The 8,111-nt window shown below is 58.0% G+C and overlaps 1 protein-coding gene across 1 annotated transcript in view; it reads left to right on the top strand.

Annotated features, from left to right (window-relative positions):
* Positions 1–1,613: 1,613 nt before the first annotated feature.
* Positions 1,614–8,111, top strand: part of erbb2 (erb-b2 receptor tyrosine kinase 2) — a 217,907-nt gene continuing 211,409 nt past the window's right edge. Inside the window, exon 1 of the mRNA XM_063037112.1 lies at positions 1,614–1,748. The gene's annotated coding sequence lies outside the window, so the exon portion shown is untranslated. The remainder of the gene's footprint in view (positions 1,749–8,111) is intronic.

Genomic DNA, 8,111 nt, shown 5'->3' on the forward strand with positions numbered 1-8,111 from the left:
ACTCAGGTTGCCACACCGTTTGACGAGCCTCTCTACCTCCTCTGTCTGCCGGCTCGTCATTGTTGCTGATGAGGCCGGCCACTGTCCTGTCATCAGCCAACTCCATGACCGGGTTTGATGATGGATGGAGAGGATGCAGAGAGGGGGAGAACACACCCTGAGGGGTGAGGTATCAGACTGAGAGTGTGTTTTGTCTTCTCAAAAGGGTGGAACGATCCCGGTTTGTGCGAAGTATAAAGTGATTGGGGGTGGGTTTTGAAGAGTCAGGGGTGACGTGTCCCTTGGGTGTTGGGTTCGTGGGTCAGGGGTTAAAGCGTCCCTGCAGTGGAGGGTGAGAGGTCCCTAGGGTGGCGGTGTGAAGGGTCAGGAATTGAAGGATCCCTAGGGTGGGGGGGGGTGGTTGAAGGGTCGCTGGGGTGTGGGTGTGAGGGGTCAAGGGTTGAAAGATCCCTGGGGTGATGGGTCAGAGGTTGAAGGATCCCTGGGGTTGGGGTGGGTGAAGGGTCGCTGGGTGTGAGGGGTCAGGGGTTGAAAGATCCCTGGAGTGATCGGTCAGAGGTTGAAGGATCCCTGGGGTGGGGTGGTGAAGGGTCGCTGGGTTGGGGGTCTGAAGGGTCATGGGTTGAAAGATCCCGGGGGTGATGGTCAGGGGTTGAAGGATCCCTGGGGCGGGGGTCAGGGGTTGAAGGATTCCTGGGGTGATGGGTCAGGGGTATATGGATCCCTGGGGTGGGGGTCAGGGGTTGAAAGATCCCTGGGGTGATGGGTCAGAGGTTGAAGGATCCCTGGGGTGATGGGTCTGGGGTTGAAGGATCCCTGGGGCGATGGATCAGAGGTTGAAGGATCCCTGGGGCGATGGGTCTGGGGTTGAAGGATCCCTGGGGTGATGGGTCAGGGGTTGAAGGATCTCTGGGGTGATGGGTCAAAGGTTGAAGGATCCCTGGGGTGATGGGTCAGGGGTTGAAGGATCTCTGGGGTGATGGGTCAGAGGTTGAAGGATCCCTGGGGTGATGGGTCTGGGGTTGAAGGATCCCTGGGGTGATGGGTCAGGGGTTGAAGGATCTCTGGGGTGATGGGTCAAAGGTTGAAGGATCCCTGGGGTGATGGGTCAGGGGTTGAAGGATCTCTGGGGTGATGGGTCAGGGGTTGAAGGATCCCTGGGGCGATGGATCAGAGGTTGAAGGATCCCTGGGGTGATGGGTCAGGGGTTGAAGGATCCCTGGGGTGATGGGTCTGGGGTTGAAGGATCCCTGGGGTGGGGCGAATGTCCTCGTCTGTCAGCTGCAGTTGGACGGTGCTGCGCCCTGTGGAAGGCCCTCAGCGTGGCGCCAGTGCAATTCCGGCGCTCACAGAGCCGCACGGCATGGGCTCGGGCTCTGCGAGTACTCGACCCCCTGGTCCGCCGTCGCCGCGGGCCCAGATCCCAGCACTTCCGGTGCGACGGTCAAACCCGCCCCCCCACGGAACTTCCGGTGCGGCGCCCAAACCCGCTCGACCGAGATTCCGCCCGCTCTGAGGCCGCGTCGGACCTCCCACCGGGCCCCGCCCACCGCACGCGGCGGGCCCGCCCATCCCCGCACCGGCTCCACCCCCTGCCTTTCGGCCCCGCCCACATTCCCCCACCGTGCGCGCTCTGCCCCACCCCCTTCGCCCCGCCCCCTTCTAGGCCCGTCGAGCCGGAAGTGAGGGTCGGACGGGCGGCGGGACGATGCGGCTCTGGGCGCCGCTGATCGGAGCCTGGCCGTCAGGTGAGTCCGGGGTCTGAGGCCTGGGCCGAGCAGCCCGGGAGTGGAGGGGAGGACGGGCGGGTGTACCCGACGGGAGATCGCGGCCCCCCAGACTCTGCAAACGGAGCGACCTCGGGCAGCTCCCACACCGGGCTGCCGGCGGCCGGGAGCTGGGGATCTGCCGGGAGAGTCGAACCAAGTGGGAGGGACGGGGCGGGTGTTGTGGGGGCTGCCGGCTGCTCTTTGCATCCCGTCCCCCGGCTGCAATTCAGCGGCTGAGTAACGTCTGGGCAGCGGCGGGCTGGCCGTGTGAACTGTCGGGGACGAGAGTCAGGGGGTGGGGGGAACAAAAGTCTCAGTGATGGTAAACAGGCTACCTTGTGAAACTTGCTGCTGGGGCAGAGTCCACCCGACAAGCAGCTCGCCAGGGTCAGTCTTTCAAGTGTGTAGATCATCTTCCAAGATCCTCCTCCTCACAGGGACGAGCTCTTCGAATCTTCTGTTGGCGTTTCTGTAGCTCCTCGGGTGTAGCACATCTTCCAAGATCCTCCTTCTCCCAGGGATGAGTTCTGTGGATCTTCTGTTGGTGTGTCTGTAGCCCGTCTTTGAGATCCTCCTTCTCCCAGGGATGAGATCTGTGGATCTTCTGTTGGTGTGTCTGTAGCCCCTCCAGGTCTGTAGCCCGTCTTTGAGATCCTCCTTCTCCCAGGGATGAGATCTGTGGATCTTCTGTTGGTGTGTCTGTAGCCCCTCCAGGTCTGTAGCCCGTCTTTGAGATCCTCCTTCTCCCAGGGATGAGGTCTTCGGAGTTCCTGTTGCCGTTTCTGTAGTTTGCCCCCCGTGCCTGACCCTTCCTCCTTCCGCATCCAGCCACCCACAGTAGATTTTGCGAAACGGTGCAAAGCGTAAATATTGATATAAATTTCAGTAATAATAATATGTATAAAATAATTTAATGCAACGAGAGGGCAGAATTCTGAGGTGTGCTCATGGACAATTCACAAAGCTGATAGCTGAGGGGAAGAAGCTGTTCCTGAATCGTTGAGTGTGTGTCTTCAGGCTCCTGCACCTCCTCCCTGATGGCAGAGGGGAAGGAGCTGTTCCTGAATCGTTGAGTGTGTGTCTTCAGGCTCCTGTACCTCCTCCCTGATGGCAGAGGGGAAGAAGCTGTTCCTGAATCGTTGAGTGTGTGTCTTCAGGCTCCTGTACCTCCTCCCTGATGGCGGAAGGGAAGAAGCTGTTCCTGAATCGTTGAGTGTGTGTCTTCAGGCTCCTGTACCTCCTCCCTGATGGCAGAGGGGAAGAAGCTGTTCCTGAATCGTTGAGTGTGTGTCTTCAGGCTCCTGTACCTCCTCCCTGATGGCGGAAGGGAAGAAGCTGTTCCTGAATCATTGAGTGTGTGTCTTCAGGCTCCTGTACCTCCTCCCTGATGGCAGAGGGGAAGAAGCTGTTCCTGAATCGTTGAGTGTGTGTCTTCAGACTCCTGTACCTCCTCCCTGATGGCAGAGGGGAAGAAGCTGTTCCTGAATCACTGAGTGTGTGTCTCCAGGCTCCTGTACCTCCTCCCTGATGGCAGAGGGGAAGAAGCTGTTCCTGAATGGTTGAGTGTGTGTCTTCAGGCTCCTGTACCTCCTCCCTGATGGCAGAGGGGAAGAAGCTGTTCCTGAATGGTTGAGTGTGTGTCTTCAGGCTCCTGTACCTCCTCCCTGATGGTAACAATGAGAAGTGGGGTACGTCTGAGCAATTAGATGCCAAAACACTGCCTAACGGGGAACGGGTGTAGGTCAATCAGCCTGACGGGCATACTTAGGAAATCTATAGAATAGTAACTGTAAACAGGATCAATGGAAGGGCGTAGAAGATAACAAAATGTGCTATTCAAACATAAATAAATAGCAATAAATAACAAGAACCTGAGATAAAAGAGTCCTTAAAGTGAGATCACCGGTTGTGGGAGCATCTCAATAGATGAGTGTAGTTTTCCCCTTTTGTTCAAGAGCTTGATGGTTGAGGGGTAATAACTGTTCCTGAACCTGGTGGTGTGGGTCCTGAGGCTCCTGTACCTCCTTCCTGATGGTTGAGGGGGTAATGACTGTTCCTGAACCTGGTGGTGTGGGTCCTGAGGCTCCTGTACCTCCTTCCTGATGGTTGAGGGGTAATAACTGTTCCTGAACCTGGTGGTGTGGGTCCTGAGGCTCCTGTACCTCCTTCCTGATGGTAGCATTGACAGAAGGGCATGGGCTGGGTGGTGGGGGTCCCTGATGATGGATGCTGCTTTCCAACGACAGTGTTTAATGTAAATGTGCTCAATGGTTGAGAGGGTTTTACTCGTGACGTACTGGACCAAATGCATTACCTTTTGTAGGATTCTCCACTCCATGGTGTTCCCATACCGGGCTGTAAATTAGCCAGTCTGCACACTTCTCACACATCGACAGAAGTTTGCTAAGTTTTCAATGACATGCTGAATCTTCGCAGACTCCTGAGGAAACAGAGACGCTGTCGTGCTTTCTTTGCAATTATATTTATATGATGGGTCCAGAACAGGTCCTCTGAGATAGTGACACCCAGGAATTTAAAGTTATGAGGCCACATTGGTGCTGAGAAGTTGGGATTGTCCCATTGTGTGTTACGTCCGGTCACGTCTGGAATATCAGATGCATGGATTTACCAATCAGCATCCAGGTCATGCTCTCTTCACGCTGCTGCCATCAGGGAGGAGGTACAGGAGCCTCAGGACCCACACCACTAGGTTCAGGAACAGTTATTACCCCTCAACCATCAGGAAGGAGGTACAGGAGCCTCAGGACCCACACCACCAGGTTCAGGAACAGTTATTACCCCTCAACCATCAGGAAGGAGGTACAGGAGCCTCAGGACTCACACCACCAGGTTCAGGGACAGTTATTACCCCCTCAACCATCAGGAAGGAGGTACTGGAGCCTCGGGACCCACACCACCAGGTTCAGGGACAGTTATTACCCCTCAACCATCAGGCTCTCGAACCAGTGGGGATAACTTCACTCACCCCATCACTGAACTGTTCCCACAACCTATGGATTAACTTTCAAGGACTCTTCATCTCATGCTCTCGATATTTATTTATTATTTATTTCTTTTTATCTTTTTGTATTTGCAGGGTTCTTTGTCTTTTGCACTCTGGTTGTTTGTCCGTCATGTTGGGTGTGGGTCTTTCATTGATGCTGTTTGACCTCTTTGTATTTAGCGTGAAGGCCCGCGAGAATGTCGGGGTTGTGTGTGCACTTTGACGATAAGCTTCCTTCGGGTTGAGCGGGACGCGAGCCAAGGCGGGGCCGGAATCATGGAGCTGACAGGCCCTTCGGCCGACCGTGTCTGTGCTGACCCCGCCTGCGCTTGGCCCATACCTCTCCGTTCCCTGTCTACCCGCAGCTCTGTCGAGCAGCCTCTTTAAAGTTATCAACGTGGAAACAGGTGTCCTTAGTTCTGGAGAGCCGGCGAGCCTGATGAAAGGGGACACAGTTGGTGCATTATTGATCCGTGGCGTGTGGGTCTTCCCGCCTGATCTTTTAGGGCAGGTGGTCCCTGTGAGCCGTGGTTGGGAGAACTGTGAGCCTCATTGTGTTTGCTGGGTCGGTGTTTGTCGCACGGGACTCAAATCGAGGGAGGGGCGAGCCTCGTGTCTCAACTTTGCGAGCCGCCGTAAAGTTTCCCCGATGATCGGCGGTCGGGTAGCAGCTGGGGTTTGCCGCGGCCCGCGCCTCCCGTCGCCTGCACGTGGGCTGCGGCTTCGACCCGCCTCCCGGCGGCGGGAAGCGAAAGGAAAAATAAACAGGAGTTGTAATTCCCAGCCAAGCACCCTGCAGTGTGTCTGGTCGAGGCGTCGCTGTCCTTGGGAAAGTTAATTTTTAAATCTTGTCACGGCGTTTCCTTTTGCAACCTCTGCACCCTGTAGTTGGGTAGGTGCGTTTAAAATATTGCAAGCCTTTGGCCAGGCGATAGTCAAGTTCGTATAGTGTGATTTTTCAGTGAAGGAGAAATGTGTCCCTTTAACCTGATCGAGCATCAAGCTAACCCATTCCTCTGACAGAACCGTCCATTTTTCTGGCATTCACGTGCCTATCTAGGAGTTTCTTTAATGTCCCGGCCTCTCATCACCGCCCCTGGTGGGGCTTTCCACACGGTCTCTCTGCGAAACCCCTCCTACAGTTAGGGTAAATTCAAGGAGACTTTGACCATTGATGTTAACGGCAGCCAGAGGTCAGGGGTTAAGGGTGAAAGGTGGAAAAACTTTGAGGGGGGAGCCTCTCCGCTCAGAGGGTGGATCGAGCTGCCGGCGCAAGTGGGGCGCGCTCCACAGAGAGAAGGACTGGAGAGGAAGGGGGAAGACGGCAGGATGAGAAGGTGGCGAGAGGGGGGAAACAGGACTCGCCAGGAGGTGATAGGAGGGTGGGGAAGAAAGGAACTGATAGGAGAGTGGGCCATCGGAGAAAAGGGGAGGAGGAGGGCATCTGGGGGAGGTGGGAGGAGGTAAGAGGCCAGAGTGCGGAAGAGGGGAGGCTACACAAATAGAGTCTAAGGTGTTGCACCTCGACCCCGAGGCTGGCCCCTGGGCACAAGAGGAGACCGTACGCCGGAACGGGACTGGGAGTTACAAGGTTTGGCCCCCGGGAAGTTCCGCTCTTGACGCTGGACAAAGCGCTTCCCCCCCGCGGTCTACGGCCGGCCAAGGTAGAGAGGCCACGTTGGGAGCGCCGGACGCGGGAGACGAGCTCTGGCTCTGCGTGAGGTGGCTCCCTTCTCCCCGTGATGAGCGCGGGAAGGCTGCTGCGAATCGCTGGGTCCCCCTTTCCCACCGGGTAAACCGCCGCCCAGGTTTTCCAGTCAGCGTACGCTGATTAAAGTCAGAATCACGGACGTGTGTCAGGAAATCAGTTGTCGTGCGGTGGCAGTACAGTGTAATACAGGGGCCCACAGACCCCCTCGGCTAATGGTGCGGGTCTGTGGCTTAAAAAGGGTGAGAAACTCCTGGTGTAAAACATAAAAAATGCTGTAAATTACGCTGGGGGAGCAACGGCTGCCTGTTATGCTGCTGGCTTTTAGGGCAGCAGGGAAGGTCCTCTGTCTCTGGCAGTGTTCAGGGCTTCCTTCGTCGTGCCAGAAGCTTCCTCTCGGCTTTCACCACTGTCTGCTGTCCAAGGCCCGGGTTGAGACTCAGGAATACTGTCGTGCGCAGATGTCGAAGCATCCTTCATTGTCCTTGCCGTATGCACGGTGATCGTATGAGTGTATGTGTCTGTCTCACTCTCTCCCCCCTCCCCCCTCCCCCTCACCTCCTTCCCCCCTCACCTCCTTCCCCCTTTCCCTTCCTTCCCCCCTCCTCCCCCCTCCTCCCCTATCCTCTCCTCCCCCTCTCCTCCCCCTCTCCTCCCCCTCTCCCCCCTCTCCCCCCTCTCCCCCTCTCCCCCTCTCCCCCCTCTCCCCCCCTCTCCCCCTCTCCCCCTCTCCTCTCCCCTCTCCCCCCTCTCCCCCCTCTCCCCCTCTCCCCCCTCTCCCCCTCTCCCCCTCTCCTCTCCCCTCTCTCCTCTCTCCCCCCTCCCCCCTCCCCCTCTCCCCCCTCCCCCTCTCCCCCTCTCCTCTCCCCTCTCTCCTCTCTCCCCCCTCCCCCTCTCTCCCCCCTCTCCCCCTCCTCCCCTCTCCCCCCTCTCCCCCTCCCCATCCTCTCCTCCCCTTTCCTCCCCCTCCCCCCTCTCCCCCTCTCTCCCCCTCTCCCCCCTCTCCCCCCTCTCCTCTCCCCTCTCTCCCCCCTCTCTCCCTCTCCCTCCCCCCCCTCCCCCCTCCCCCCTTTCCCCCCTCTCCCCCCTCCCCCCTCCCCCCTTTCCCCCCTCTCCCCCCTCCCCTCTCCCCTCCTCCCCATCCTCTCCTCCCCTTTCCTCCCCCTCCCCCCCTCTCCCCCCTCCTCTCCCCTCTCTCCCCCCTCTCCCCCTCTCCCCCCCCCATAATGCTGGAGGAGCTCAGCAGGTCAGGCAGCTTCTATTCTAAGGCCTTCCGTCAGTCAGGGTTGTGGACCGTGGCTTTTACGTCCACGTTGTCTGCGTGACACGCCAGGGCAGTACGATCTTGGTGGGGGGGGGGTGGCCCATGCAGCAGGCTCCCCTTCTGTCCAGGAACGGCGGAGACTGAGTCAGTTTGGCACGGGAGTTGCCAGTCGGCGTTGAACTCCACGTAGGCACTGCCTCAGGGATTCCATCTCCGGATTTTACCCTCGAGGTTTAACCAGGAGCCCTCCCCCACGAGTGGGTCCAGCCGCAAGCAGCGGGGAGGTGTGAGATCGGAGTCCTCCCTCTCCTAGACGAGCTGCCAACCACGGCCGACGAGCCCCAGCTGCCCGAAGCGACTGGTGTT

The sequence above is a fragment of the Mobula hypostoma genome, chromosome X1 (assembly GCF_963921235.1).
Source record: "Mobula hypostoma chromosome X1, sMobHyp1.1, whole genome shotgun sequence".
NCBI classification, from domain to species: domain Eukaryota; kingdom Metazoa; phylum Chordata; class Chondrichthyes; order Myliobatiformes; family Myliobatidae; genus Mobula; species Mobula hypostoma.